The sequence below is a fragment of the Octopus bimaculoides genome, chromosome 13 (assembly GCF_046866305.1).
Source record: "Octopus bimaculoides isolate indiv1 chromosome 13, ASM4686630v1, whole genome shotgun sequence".
Lineage (NCBI taxonomy): Eukaryota > Metazoa > Mollusca > Cephalopoda > Octopoda > Octopodidae > Octopus > Octopus bimaculoides.
The window spans coordinates 34677755-34694728 of NC_142940.1; the positions used below are offsets into that span (position 1 = coordinate 34677755).

The 16974-nt window shown below is 37.1% G+C and overlaps 1 protein-coding gene across 3 annotated transcripts in view; it reads right to left on the reverse strand.

The window, feature by feature from the left end:
- Window positions 1-16974, reverse strand: part of LOC106868722 (uncharacterized) — a 169647-nt gene that overhangs the window by 45514 nt on the left and 107159 nt on the right. The window contains exon 2 of one of the 3 annotated variants that reach the window (XR_001409324.3): window positions 11536-11751. The exons of 1 other annotated variant lie outside the window; for it this stretch is intronic. The gene's annotated coding sequence lies outside the window, so the exon portion shown is untranslated. Of the gene's footprint in view, window positions 1-11535; window positions 11814-16974 lie in introns of those variants that run through there. One more of the 3 variants, XR_008265383.2, reaches the window with a different exon arrangement.

Here is a 16974-nt window from a genome sequence, read left to right on the forward strand (position 1 = left end):
TGTGTATTAGTATTTCGGTCGATAACTGATGAAGAACTAGAGTCCTTCTGTGTTTGTCCTATGTGTACATTTTTTTAGTATTTACGTATTTTCATTTATATATATATATATATATATATATATATATATATATATATATATATATATATATATATATATATATATATATATATATATATATATATATATATATAATATTTTTTATATATTTTTATATTTTGTATATCTTTAATTTTAATTTAATTATAATTCAAAATATTACTATGTCATATTAAACATATATCTTTCGGAAATTTAAATATTGATTTCCTGTGAATATTATTAATAATTTTATTAATTTTATTAATAATATAAACACACTCAGACACACGCACGCAAACACACACACACGCACGCACGCACGCACGCACGCACGCACGCACGCACGCACACACACACACACACACACACACACACACACACACACACACACACACACATTATTGGATCTAGTTGGTTTGGTTGCCAGATTGCCAGCATCATTTACTGTTCAAATTGATTTAATATTCAGTGTAATGATACACTACTATAGGCTAATGAATGACGTGCAAATCATTTTCGCTATAAATCAATAAATTAAGTGTTAGTAACAATGAAAGTCTGAAAATTTTGGCTAATTTTAGCCAATCGTAAGCCAGAGACACATTCATGTCTGTTTCCATAGTAACAAGCCAACCATGAGAACTCTTTTGTCAGTGAGAAAGCACGTGTGTTGGAAAATATACTCTACGTGATGCCATGTGCATTGACGATGTATTCTGTTGCTTGTGTCTATCTGTTGCTTGTGCCCTGGTCATGAGATATGCTAAAAATAATAGCAAAATAGATCACGCCCCCCCCCCCCCCATTTCAAAAAGTTTTTTTTTACATAATCGTATGAATTCCCGTGTGTAGAGTACAAATTCGCAAAGATGTCTTGAAAATTCCAAATTTTGTAAAAGTTGTGTGGGGTTATATGTCGTACGTTAAACAGAATTTGATTTGTTTAAAATTTCATATAAAAATACATGGCATTTTCAGAATGTTGACAACGCGTGCTGTTGCACAAAATGACAGCTTCCAAATCCTGTTTCCTGACTGGGGTGAAAAGGATGAACCTTCAAACCTTTATAACTTTTTTAAAACATTTTCTGGAAAAAGAGAAATAACTCCAGCAATGCAGCATGGAAAAATATATTAATGTGCCAACTTTTAAAATTTTCGATAAACTCTAATTTTCGAAATGTTGGCAGCCAAACCAACTAGATCCGTATTATTTACTTTTACATACTTCGATTCACCCTTAAAATAATCTAAATGATCTGATAAACTTGTCCTGCCTTGATCTTGCTTTCCTCTTCCTTTAATTTACGCACGCGCGCGCGCATATAGTGAGAAAAAGGAGGCAGTCAGAATTTTGGATAATTATTGATTAGGTATACAATATCTGTACACCACTTCAAACATTCTATACATACATACGTACATACATATATACATATATACGTACGTACATACATACATATATACATACATGTTATGTGTTATGTTGTTCTTGGCACTCCGTCGCTTACGACGTCGAGAGTTCCAGTTGATCCGATCAACGGAACAGCCTGCTCGTAAAATTAACGTGCAAGTGGCTGAGCACTCCACAGACACGTGTACCCTTAACGTAGTTCTCGGGGATATTCAGCGTGACATAGTGTGACAAGGCTGACCCTTTGAATTACAGGTACAACAGAAATAGGAAGTAAGAGGGAGAGAAAGTTTTGGTGAAAGAATACAACAGGGTTCGCCACCATCCATTGCCGGCGCCTCGTGGAGCTTTTGGTGTTTTCGCTCAATAAACACTCACAACACCCAGTCTGGGAATCGAAACCGCGATCCTATGACCGCGAGTCCGCTGCCCTAACCACTAGGCCATTGCATACATATACATACATATATATATACATACATATATATATATATACATACATACGTACATACATATATATACACACATACACACACACAAACACTCACTCACACACACACACACACACACACTCACACACACACACAGACACACACACACACACACACACACACACACACACACACACACACACACACACACACACACACACAGTTATGGTATATTCTGTAAAGAGCGTAGTAGAGTACAGAATAGAGCTCGTCCACTTTCAGATTTACCCTGTGCCACGCAGTAGTAGTGCCTGCACGCTTGGAGAACTACGTTGCGTCGAAACAATTGTAGTGACTAAAAGATAAATGTCCATCCGCATCCCTTCTTTTATGTATATGTATACGTTTGCGTGTCTGTGTCTGTTCCCCCCACCATCTCTTTGACAACCGATGTTGGTGAATTTACGTTCCTGTAACGTAGCGGTTCGGCAAAAGAGTCCGATAGAATAGGTACTAGGGTTGCAAAGAATAAGTCCTGGAGTTGATTTATCCGACTAAAGGCGGTGCTCCTGTATGATCACAGTGAAAAGACGAAAACAAGTAAAAGAGTATATATAATATTATATATATATTCCGCGGAGGTCAAATTTGTCTCTTTATCGAGGTCGATAAATTAAGTACCAGTTGCATACCGGGGTAGATCTAATCGATTGGCCCCCTCCCCAAAAGCTTAGGGCCTTGTACCTACAGTAGAAAAAACTATTTATGTATACATATTTCTATGTGTGTTTGTATATATAGACTCCATCTCAGAATATCTGAAGAAGGAATTGTATTTCGAAATATTATCGGATTATAGATAACTAAATTACAACAGGTATATAGTCCATTTTTTGTATTATAGTGCATTGTTGTACCATTCAAAACGTTTTATTTTTTACAAACAATACGCAATGCTTCAAGCGAACTACAATTCTCTCCTATATATATATATATATATATATATATATATATATATATATATATATATATATATATGTGTGTGTGTGTGTGTGTGTGTGTGTGTGTGTGTGTGTGTGTGTGTGTGTGTGTGTGTGTGTGTGTTCATATAATGATATCTCCACAATGTATTGGTGAGATAAACATGTAATCGTTACCAAAATAGCAAAACTTTCTCCCCAAAGGTCTATAGTAGACTCCCTATGGATCGATCTTGTTGGTTATATATCAAAAATTTAAATGAGAATTTTGACGCTAATATCCATTATTATAGAAGTTTATTACCTATGTCAACATTTCTGTATAAGGTTATATTTAACTGTCAATTCAAGTTAAATAAGTAAATTACCTTACACATCTACAGGGTAAAAAGTAAAAAGTAAACACCAAAAATATAATCTCTAAGTCTGATTCATATTCAAATTCCTCCTTAAATAAAAGCCCGTCTAAGGGAGAAAACCCTCATAATATTATTAATTATAAACAATCAAGTATTACAAATTATTATTTATTTAAGGAGGAATTTGAATATGAATCAGACTTAGAGATTATATTTTTGGTGTTTACTTTTTACTTTTTACCCTGTAGATGTGTAAGGTAATTTACTTATCTAACTTGAATTGACAGTTAAATATAACGTTATACAGAAATTTTGACATAGGTAATAAACTTCAATAATAATGGATATTAGCGTCAAAACTGTCATTTAAATTTATATATATATATATATATATATATATATATATTTGTGTATGTATATATGTGTTTTTATATTATTAATAAATTCATATATATATATATATATATATATATATATATATATATATATATATATATATATATATATATATATATATATATATATAGATATATATGTGTGTGAATATATATGCGTATAAAAATTTATGCAATTAAGCATGAATATTGTAAAGTCTAAAATATAAAATATAAAGGAAACTAAAATTTAAAGAGTTAAATATCTTACGATCGTTTCGCGGATATTACTATAATCTCAGAGTGATCTAAAGATCATCTTATTATCAGTAATTCCGCTCTTCAGAGATGCATTAAGAACCAATAGTATATATAATATTAAAACATAAGAAATATTAAAAAATTAAAAATAATAATAAAATATATACTGTCCTTATATATATATATATATATATATATATATATATATATATGAATATATATATATATATATATATATATATATATATATATATTTTGGAAGGTTTGGAGATGATGTACAGAAATTATATAGAAAAAAACTTTAAGGTACTCAGAAATCTGGATGTTTGTACATTTACAGATTTTTATTAATGTCACATATTAAATAAAGCGCTTTTCACCTAGTCGTGTAGGATTTTCAAATTGTTTTAAAAATTTTTACCGATCGCGAAAAATGTGCTTATTTTGGTAGTTTTGGCTTATGAAGTCCCTCTATGCGTGAGGCATTATTGTATAGTAATGCGCTTATATAAATTAAATTATATATATTTATGGAAAAAAATGATGATTTTTTTTCCTTATGAGGTTTTTTCACGCTGACTACTTGATAAATTCTTTTAAAGATTTTATTCTTACATTATATTATGTAGATAGATAGATAGATAGATAGATAGATAGATAGATAGATAAGAATGCATATATATGCATGTTTGAGGATGCGCTGAAATGTTCCTTCCTTTGGACCAAAAAAAAAAAAATACAGAGGCTTTAGTTAATGATTTTCATCAAGATATTTGCCACTCAGATTCACTCCCGTATTGCAGCTATCTTTCTCTTATACATACATACATGGTGGTTATCTACTCCTTACACAGAGTTTGACCACCTCCTGCACCTACACCTTAGCCCTTTCATGGCGTCTGATGTGGCTTTTTAAACCAGACAGTGTTTTGAAAAAACACCCACACAGATTGCACCTCTGATTTGTACTACCAATACCTGCAGGTAAGTTCTGCTCATTGTGGATCCTAACATGTCTTTTAAGACCCGCATTGGATACATACATACATACATACATACATAGACATATGATCTGCCTTTTATTATCATTAATAAGAAACCTTTAATTAAAAGTATATAAGATGCGTGGCTTTGAAATTTGGGATTGTACAATGGATGAACGAAAAATACAGGATTTGCCTCCCTTCAATTACCGATCGTACGTAGAAATTAACCCCACTTCTACCGGCCAGACATGGTTTCTCATTTGGGTACAAGGCCATCATTCCGGGAGAGAAGATGTAGTCCGTCCATTAGCTGACACGTAATTTACTCTGTCGATCTCGAAAGTCTGAAAGTCAATGCTTGCATGCTTGGGATTTGAACTTAGAATATAGAGAGCTGGTACAAGATAACTCAAGTTTTTTCTCTTTCCCCTGACGCTTCTCAATTATTGATTTTCATAGCAATGTGCGAGCCCCAACAAAATTAAATTTGTTGCTGTCTTTGTTATTGTTTTTATTTAGCCGCAAGTTGGATTAGATCCTAGAATCGTTTGTTCATAGGCATTACACACATTTTACCACACCAGTGCATCATGGACTACATCATCTAACGTTATCAAGGTCGTAGTTTTTCTGTAAGCCAATAATGAAAACGCATAATTTGCTCAATCTATTCTGTACATATTAATCTATTTAGTACCAAGAAGTTTATACTACCAGAAAATTTATGCTGCTAGAAAATCAACCCCTAATAACACATTTCTGAACCGAAAAGAAATACAGGTTACTTATTCAAGGGAATTAACTCTTATACTGTTAGTCACAGTTATCTACCTTAATTGTGAACCATTAGCTTCCAAATAGTTTTTAATTATGTTCGCACGCCGGGCAAAATGTTTAGCGGCATTTCGTCCGTCGCTACACTTTGAATTCAAATTTCGCCGGGGCTTACTTTGGCTTCATCTTTTCTGATTGTTTAACAATGCCACAAATCTGAAGGAATATTGAAATGAATTCATTAATTTTCGGTACTTATCTCGTAATTATTTTACCATTCCATCCTCAAGGTAAAAAGTATAACCAGACAGGATTTCTTCAATTTAGAATTTGTCTTTTTGTTATCGAGTTACCCGATGAACTGCGACATTGGCATTTACTTCCCTTCTTGTCTCCCATATAATGTAAGTGATACGGATAATGCATAACTACTCAGGACTGATGCCTATAATTAAAAGAATATATATATAGTGTAGTATATTGCCACTTAAGTGTGGCTGACCCCTAGGGGTGGGTGTTACTGTTGCTTTTAGCCCCAGGAGGACATCTCCTGATGTCCTCCTGGGGCTAAAAGCAACAGTAACACCCACCCCTAGGGGTCAGCCACACTTAAGTGGCAATATACTACACTTTATCGTGCAGTTACTGTTAATACTTCATTTAGAGAATATATATATATATATATATAAAAGAACAGAGAAAACGACCCAACTAAATTTTTACTTTTAGTTAGTTGTAAAAGGCTGTGGTTCGTGATATGAAGAACTGTATAAAGTATATTGAATGGATTTTGCAGGGTTGTGATCTGAAGTGGAAATGACCAGTGGTGAAAATACAACTAGGCTGGGGGTTGTCATTTTCATCGAACCGGACAGTCTTGACTTAGCTGACTTATGATTAAAGATCTTCCAGCATTCATATTCTTGTTCTCCGATATAGAGAACCTCAAACCCCCGCCCACGCCTACCTCCTCCAGTAGCCCATGTGCCTTCCACAACAGTGAGTGTTTATGAAAAAGATTTAGTTGGCTACTATGTCAGACAGATCGAACAACAGCGTAAGCACTTGCTTGAAGAAGTAGTCAGACAACTTTCCAGTTCAATGACCTTCCATTCCGCTGCATAAAATAATAGCAATTTCAAATTCAGGTGCAAACTCATCAGTTGTATGTGCGCGTGTGTGTCTTTGAGAGAGAGAGAGAGAGAGAGAGAGACTATCGACGAAATCCACACCTGTTCTTAATTGTTACTTTACTTTATCGAACTCAGAAGGATGAAAGGTAATGTTGCTTTGTTGGAATCTGAACCCTGAGTGCGAAGAGCTAAATCTAAATATCGTCTGACATTTTATCCGGCACTCTACCGATTCTGCCAATACCGCATCCTCTACCCGGATTGACAAAAGTTTCTGATTTAGAAACAAGGCCAGGGTTTGTTTTTTTTTCATATATTTATTTATTTTTTTATATTTTACGTGTTTCAGTCATGCTGCGGCCATGCTGGACTACGGTCTTGAAGAATTTTTAGTCGAATGAATCGACTCCTGCTCAGGTGCTTATTCTCTCGGCGACTATTTGCCGAACCGCTAATCTGCGGGGACGTGAACAGAGTCAGAGAGTGCCGGTGTGTGCTTAACTGTTAAGACTACCTTATCACTTGAGCAGAAACTTGCACAGCTGTCTCTTGGAACATCCTCGACGTGGCAGCTGCATACATACGTACATACATACATACATACATACATACATACATACATACATACATACATACATATTTATACAAACACATTCATGCATATATATATATAGTTACATATTTACACTAACTCTGATTCTCAAGTGGTGGTGGTAGTATAAATAGTCAGGAAGACATACACACACACACTCATATATATATGTATGTATGTGTGTGTGTGTGTGTGTGTGTGCGTGTATGTATGTATGTATGTATGTATGTATGTATATATGTATGTATTCATTTACATGTTTCAGCTCTAAGGCTGTGGCTATACATATGTATATGTACGACAGATATTTCTTTCAGTTTCTGTGTACCAAATCCACTCAAGAATGAATGAGTTTGGTAGGAGACTGGAAGAAGCCCGTCGTATATATGTATATACGTATATATATATATATGTGTGTGCGTGTGTGTGTGTGTGTGTGTGTGTGTGTGTAGGTAGAGGGTAGAGATTTTCTTCAGGGAGTGACGACCCTGCCTGACACGAGTCCCGGGCTCAGCTGGCTCCGGTTGACAGTACACGGTGTGGGCCCCTATCCAGGGTTACGGAAAGGAGACAACCTTCAAAGAAATCCGGAGTGGAGCTCCGTAGGCGGTTTAGTGTTCGACTCGACATTCTTCCGGCAGCTCCTGCAACCAAGCTGGTGCCAAACGTAATGCTCTGCACTCCTTTGAACTACGTCAGCAAGGTCGAGAGAGGAATCCTGACGATTGGGCTACCCCGGATTTCCTTACATCTAGCCCAGGCCTGCGCAAAGCTGGAGAGGACACTTCAGTGCTGCTGTTAAAAGTGGTAGGCATCTGCGTCACCTGCCAGAGGGAGTGTTTGTCCTGCATAGAACTACACAGCCACAGCAGGAGATGTAAATGACATGAAATGTAAAAACCAGACTGGATTATTTTATGCGCAACTCCATTGTCTCCCGAGACAAAAGGACGCCAAGAACAACGACAACAACAACAACAATATATATAAAATGATAAAACTCCGAGTTTCGGATGTAGGGACCTTGGTGTAATTATTGATGATGCTATTGTGTAGAAGTCGTGAATATATGCTGTTTTCTACTAGGTATAAGTTATTGGTTTTATCGGGAGAAAGTGCCTTCTTTTGGAACTTTTTATGTAATTGATGTCTTAGGCTACAAACCTATAACGAAAATAATAAAGAAGCTAGCATTATCGCCGCCAGGCTTAAATTAGATAAAAAAACAAAACAAAACAATAGAGGTCCTCCCCCCAAAAAGAGGCCTTTATAACTATCAAATGCCATAAGAAGAACTTCCTATCTAATCCTAAATGTAGGCTTATTAACCCAGCTGAATCAGAACTTTGCATTATTAGTAAAGAAATTTTAGGAAAAATCAATGCGAAAGTCAGGAATGTCACTAGGTCAGTACAATGGTCTAATAGTATAGAAGTCGTTGACTGGTTTAAAGCTATTAAGAATAAGAATAAAGCGAGATTCACACAATTCGACATTGTTGATTTTTATGCCTCTATCTCTAAAGAACTACTAGATAAAGCCCTCACCTTCGCAAGCGAATTCATAGAAATCAGTACAGGTGATAAGGACATAATCTTCCATGCTAGAAAGATTTTACTCTTCAGCGAGAACGCAGAGTGGGTCAAGACTACCGATACAGAGAGTCCTTTCGATGTGAGCATGGGGTCATATGATGGAGCAGGCATATGCGATCTTATTGGACTATTCCTACTCGATACGTTGGGCAAAACTTTTCCTGGCGTATTTTCCTTCGCCATTTACAAAGATGATGCCCTAGCTTTAACCGCAAATACCAATGGACCAGCACAGGATCGGTTTAGGAAGGACATTATCCATTTGATGAAGACTTTCGGCCTTAGCATATATACAGGTACCAACCAGACCGTTGTCAATTTCCTAGATGTATCTTTAGATCGAAATAAGAATATTTATAAACCTTATAGGAAGCCCAACGATAGACTTTGTTATATTAATGTGGGTTCCTGCCATCCCCCAATAGTGGTTAAAAATTTAGTTAAAAACATTAGCAAAAGAATTTCTAGCCTCACCTACGATAGGGACATTTTTAATAGCGTTGCCCCAGTATATAATAAGGCTCTAAAAGATAGTGGTTTTAACGAGGAAATAACCTATACACCTACCATCAGTCCAGTAATAAAGAAAAGAAAACATAGAAATAGGAAAACTATCTGGTTCACACCCCACTACTCAACTGAAGTGACCTTTAATATAGGCAAGTATTTCTTAGTACTGATAGATAGACATTTTCCAGTCAACTCTAGTTACAGAAAGCTCTTCAATAGACATAACTTAAAAATCAGTTTCAGCTCAACTACTAATTTTAAAAATATAATCGCACACAACACACAAAAACCACAATATGAAACAAGCTGTTCATGCAGGGATAAAAATTTGTGCCCGCTAAATGGAGCTTGCATGTCCGAAACCATCATTTATGAAACCACTGTGGACTCCATATCCACTAAGGACACACTTTCGACGACGAAATACGTGGGCCTTACTGAGGGTAATTTCAAGGCCAAGTTCAATAATCACACCTTGTGCTTCAGGCACTGGTATAAAAGGAAAAACGACCAAATTATCCAGTCATGAATGGTCCTTAAAAGATAAAGGTCTCAGTTACAACATCCATTGGATGATCTCAGCCAAGTGTAAGCCCTACGCCAACGGCAGCGGAAAGTGCGGTCTTTGTGATATGGAAAGATGGCTCATCTGGAAAGGCAGCTTAGACCCCACCACATGTCTGAATTCAAGAACTGAACTTTTCGGATCATGTTCACATGTGACTAAATATTTGTCACGTTTTTGGTCCCCACGAGAATACAGATAACACTTGCTTTCTATATTGTGTCTATCTATAAGCTTTATCTCTCTATCCTTTTTACTTATATTTCTTGTATATTTTTAATATTTTTTACATATTTATAGAGATATTGTTTTATAAGTTTATCACTCATATATTTTTTACAAATATTTTTTCTGTATTCTACCTTCCGCCCTCCATTTTTCCTGTGCGTATATAGACGTGTACATGGAACCTTTTGTGCGCGCTTGTGGAGGTGTGCGTGTGTGCGGGTTCGTGCGTATATAGACGTGTATGTGTGCGTACATGCGAGAATGTGCGTATATAGACGTGTCTATGAACCTTTTTTGCGCGCCTGTGTGTGTGTGCGAGCGTGTATGCAGGTATGTATCTATTTTTTGGCGAATGTGTGGTTGAGCATGTGTGTATTTCAAGTGAGGGTAGATGAGTATATACATATAGGCGCATGTACGTAGGTGTGCGGGCGTGCATGTGTATTTATGGACTGGTGCGCTTACGCGAATACTATGGACGTTTTTACTCCCTTACCTTTACTCCCTCCCCTTACTTAGCGGTCATTCTAATAGCTCTTTTGTCTTAATAACGGTCAATCATACAGTAATTTGTTTAACGGTCATTTTCATAGCATTTTTTCGATGGCCAGATAACTGAAGAGATAGCGGCCTGAGTTTCCGCCCCGACATTCGAAACTCGGAGTTTTATCATGGCTACCGAATAATTGTCACATATTATTTACAGATATATACATATATATATATATTGTTGTTGTTGTTGGCGTCCTTTTGTCTCTGGAGGCAATAGAGTTGCGCATAAAATAACGCATAAATGAAATCATTCAACCAAAGCCAGGTCTATATATATATGTATATATACACCTGGCTTTAAGGGTCTCGCAAAAGGCCTAGTTGAAGGCACAAGCTTTCGAGTTCTTTTTCAAGGCTTAAAAAAACTGAAAAATCGCTGCAATAAGTGTGTGAATTTCATAGGGGAATATGGTGACAAAGCCAGGAACTTTTCAGCGCCCCCTTGTGTGTGCTTCTGTGTGTGTAGGTGTCTGCGTCTCTCTCTCTCTCTCTCTCTCTCTCTCTCTCTCTCTCTCTCTCTCTCTCTCTCTCTCTCTCCCTCTCTGTATATATATATATATATATATGTATGTATGTATATATTATGGAGATGTACTTGCATAGCAAGTGACCTGATCTGAGATCGTGTGCTAGAACGGAAACAATTACAGCGTGGAAGATGTTTTATAAGCTATTTAAGAAACACACAAAAACCGTTAGATTCACTTGAACATTTAAATTTAATTTGCCAAAATATTTTCGTCGCTTTGAGACCGCGACCTGGTCACTGACACAATTCTGTGCTGCATCTCCCCTTGAATGTTCACGACACCAACACTTCGATGTCTGTAATCCATCACATTTTGCATTTTGGGAGGATTTTAATGCAGAAATGAGAAGTGGAATTTCCAAATATGTGACCAGCCATTAGCAAACTCTGGAAAGAAAATTTCGATTGTAGTGCGATGTCCCGAGATGTTGTTTTGAAGCTGGGGCCGTCTGTAAATGAAACAATGCTATCTGCTGCACTTTTACTGAGATATAATGACCTCAAAATGGGATATAAACTAAAGCAAGTGAAATGCCGGCCATAAAGGTGAAGTCGATTTCTTTCGTTGCCGCTTACTGTCTTGTCTGCCACCAGTACATAGTCGATTGCAAGTGTTGACTCAGAGATATATATAGAGAAAGGAAGAGAGAGAGAAGGAATGAAAGAGAAACAGGAAGACTAGGGTACTAGAATGTGAAAAACACGCGTGAGATAGAAAAACAGAGAGAGAGAGAGAGAGAGAGAGAGAGAGAGAGAGAGAGAGAGAGAGAGAGAGAGAGAGAGAGAAAGAGAGAGAGAGGAGAGAGAGAAAGGAGAAAGAGGAAAGAGAGAGAGATAAGGTGAGGGGGATGTATTTAGTTTGTTGAGGTTTATTGCTGCAATCTGCAGCTGTTGATCCAATTTTAGTTTAACAACTGCAGAACGAGCAGAAACTAAATCTTACTGTGCATGTGACTAGCCACAACTGCAAAAGAGAAAATCTTATTTATGAAAATAGTCTTATGGCACAAAGCAGCCCAATAAATGTTGTTTTGTTTGATATTATGCATAGCAAATGTGTGTGTGTGTGTTTGTGTGTGTGTGTGTATGTGTGTGTGTGTGTGTGTGTGTGTGTGTGTGCTTGTGTGTATTTGCGTGTGTGTGTGTGTGTGTGTGTGTGTATGTGCGTGTGTGTGTGTCCGTTTGATAATGTTTAAGTGGTCTAACAGTTAGCCAACTTAGATCACACTGTAAATTTTGTTCTACTACACTCAGATTTAGCTATATTACACACGCCCATACACATTCGCACAGGCATACACAAACGCATCCCTACATGCACATACAATAAAAGAAGAACAAATTTTTCTTTATTTATTTTTTTTTCGACTAGTCTCTAAACCAGTGGGTCGTAACGTTTACTATGCTCCGTACCCTATAAAAAGTGTCTGGTTAATTTTTGCCGCTTACAATTAATACCAGATTTGAAGGCGGAACGATTAGTTTTTTAATAACTGTTTTACTACATATTATGTGTGGACAAATTGAAATATAAAACTATATATATATATAAGCGCAGGCGTAGCAGTGTGGTAAGAAGCTTGCTTCCAAACAACATTGTTCTGGGCTCAGTCCCACTGTGTGTTACTTTGGGCTAGTGTCTTCTATTATAGCCTCATGCCAACCAAAGCCTTGCGAGTAGATTTGGTAGAGGGAAACTGAAAGAAGCCTGCCGTATATATATATAACATTTAATTCACGATGGAATATAGCCATCAACAACTTCCTTTCCTCGACATCTTCATTAAGAAATCTAACAACAAAATAGAAACATCGACTCCAAGCAATATCTACCGTTCAACTCATGCCGCCCCAGACACACTATAATGGATATTCCTGTCAACCTAACAAAAAGGTTTTGTACTATAGTTTCTAATAGAAGCACCAGAGACACACGACTACATGAACTAAAGGATACACTCATCACCAGTAACTACCCACCATCACTAATTGACATATGCTTTAACGTGCCCGATAACTCAACATCCACGAACTCAGATATCCCAAATTAAAGAAGGATTTACAACCAAAAGCCCTACCATACATCTCCACGCACAACCCGCTTAACAATGAAACCTTCGACACCATCCTCCAAAACATTCCCGTACTAAAAAAACGACCAGAGAATGAAATTAATTCTCCAAACGCCCACCATCTTAAAAAGCAAGGGACAGCCCAAATCTATGAAAAGTCTCCTAACACATGCCCGAATACGCTCAAAAACAACACTGAAGCCGTCAGTAAAAAAATGCGGAAGACCTAACTGTGGTATATGCATCAATCTAATTGAGGGATCAGAGTTCTCTTTCAAACACGGTCAACGTTTTACAATGAAAAGCAACTTCACATGTGCTTCGGAGAACTTGATATATGTATTAACTTGTTCTAGATGTCGAGAGCAATACATAGGCCAAACCAAAAACAGTCTACGTCAAAGGATGACTCTACATAGATCTCAGATCAAAATTTGGAAATACAGAAAAATAGCATTCAGCGAACACATTGACATTTGCGCCAATAACAAACAACCCAGTTTCAGAATTATTCCCCGCTATCAATTCACAGACGATGCAACCTGTAGTCAGCGTATTAGTAAAGAGACATTCTTTATCACAAAATACCAACCCCTTTTGAATGCAACCACAACAAATGACACTGTTACCAGGGCCTTAGAATAACACCCACGCAAATATTAAAAATGATATATTCAAAACAGTCTCCTCAAGAATTTATTCAGAACGATTTCAATCACGATCATCCACAACGAGTCACTTTTAAGTCACTCGACCATTTAAGTGGATTCCATCAACATCCTGCTACTGTCATACCACACCCGCATTCTTCTTCTTCTTCTTCTTCTTCTTCTTCTTCTTCTTCTTCTTCTTCTTCTTCTTCTTCTTCTTCTTCTTCTACTAATACTGCTGCTTAAACAATCAAAGACAAGAATTTAAAATCAAAATATCTGCTGCTAACTACCTAGAACCCACACGAGTAAAAATGAGAGACAGAGACAGACACAAAAAAGGAAAATGTCCCTTGCATTCGAAAACTATGGAAATATTAAAAAAAAAAGCATTTCATTTAAATAACTGAAACCGGTACTAAAATGTTCTTCATGATAAAAAAATTAATTTAGCATTTTCTATCTTGTTTTATTTTCCTTATTTTCTTTATTTTCCTTATTTTCTTTATTTTCCTTATATATATATATATATTATTATTATTATTATTATTATTATTATTATTATTATTATTATTATTATTATTATTATTATTATTATTATTATTATATTATATTAGAGGAAAGGTCAAAACCAAGGCAGAACGAGTGTCTCAAGTCATTTAGAATAATTTAATTAGGGTAAGGTTAATTTGAAGTCTTCAAATTCACCTTACTCTAATTGAATCATTCTAAATGACTTGAGACACACGTTCTGCCTTGGTTTTGATTTTTCCTCTAATATAATATACATATGCTATAATAGACCCTAACACGGATACCTAGATCAAGCCTTAGCTGCAGTCTTGGAACCTAATGGTCGACCAACTATAGCACTTACCCAGCGTACCTATTCGTTTAGATCACAAGTGCCCTACGAACTTGATCTCTAAATACCTTGACCGTTTGCTTGCTTACCTAGTGGTTTCTCTCCCCTCTCACATCCACGACACTAATGCTCTCCGTCTCTTTAAGTCTTTCCCTTTTCCTTCTGGTCCCTCTGAACTTCTCTTCACTTTCTGTATCAAGAGTTTATATATGGTGATCCCACACAACGAAGAACTTCTTATATTGAAACACTTTCTGGACCTTCGACACAACCGCCAACTTGACACCTCGCTACTTCTTCGTCTGGCTGAACTTGTTCTCTCCCTCAACTGCATCTCGTTCAGTGGAGGGGGGGGAGGTTACCAACAAGTCTCGGGAGTGGCCTTGGGAACGAGAGTGGGCTCCAACTATGCGAACCTGTTCATTGGATACGTTGAGGCCCAAATATTCTCACGATTCACTAGTGCCACTACCGAAGTATACGGTCGTTATATCGATGACTTATCGGTGTGACCTGACTCCCCCGTGAACAACTACTCCTTCCTCTCTTTTCTTCAATCCTTCCATCCTGCCCGCGAATTCTCCTACACCATTTCTAACTTTTCCGTCGCATTTCTCGGCATTTCTGTCGGTATACACCACTCCGCTCTCACTACCTCTATCCACTGCAAACACACAGACTCACACTTCTACCTTAACTTCTCCTCTTCCCACCCTACCCACAACAAGCTCTCCATCCCCTACCTCGATTCTTCCGTCTGCGCAGGCCATGCAGTGACAACCATGACTTTGAGACTCAGTCTAAACTCATGGCCCGCCACTTTATCCTACGTGGATATCCACTCACCACCATCCACACTGACCTTGCCAGGGCACGTTCTGTGGACCGTGACTCTGCTCTTTCTCCCCGCATTCGCTCCACCGTTGGCCGTCTCCCGTTTCCCCTCACCTACCACCCCTCCACCCTGCCCCTTCAACGCACCATTGTCCAAGCCTTCCGGCGACTCCAGCCCGACCCCTCCATAAACAAAAGTTGGGCCACCAGTGAACACCTCGTAGATTTGGTGGTAGTTAGAACAAATGTTAACCATTATGTTATTATCTTCCATACTTATTATTGTAGCGTGTGGTTTGAGTGACAGTTGGCTGCGATTTCTAAAAGTTTGAGTGATCATGCAATGGCTCAACATCTGCAAATTAAATTCTATTTCCTACCGACACGGCAGAGTTTTCGGTACTTAAGTCAAGATATATCGATACGTTGATAACAAACCATTACCTAATTGAAGAATTTTAGTCAAAAGGACAGGAGAGACTACCTCGGAATTTACCTACCTTTTTTTTCTTTTTTCCCTACCTTGTGTTGGAATAATATTTTCAATGTTTTACTGGTTTTATCTCTCTGAGAGAAGTGTCAGGGATTTTCGGTGGTGGCGCAGGATTTGAAGTCAGAATACATAGTGCCAAATCAGACACTACAAAGTGTCCTGTTTGACGCTATAACAATTCTACTAATCCACTGTTCTGGCTTAGTACTTTTGTTATCAACTCGGAATGGATGGAGGGCTGCATTGATCTTGACAATATTTGAAATCAGAGTACAGTGCCAGATTCAGATATTACGAGGCGTTTTATTCAATACTCTAATGATACTGCTAGTTCACCACCTGGGAATTCCAGGAAAAGTAAACAAAAAGACGCCCTAAAATCTAACAGCGCTTACAGACACTATATTCAGTGAACAGAAATATACAATATCTTATGCCATGACTGATTGGATGTTCAATCTTACCATAAGCCACAACGAACTTCAATGAAAATGAAACTAAAAGCAGGGTTCAGTAAAAATAACTAACACTGCTAAAGAAAATGCTAGACCTGCCTGACTGCCGTCCACTCAGTGAAATGAATTCAAGAATAAAAAAACGTGAAATATAACTTGGATATAACTTCATATGAGATGATTTAATTCACTCACGGCTGTGCAGGAATAGACAACATTTACTTTTCCGCAACCACTTCTA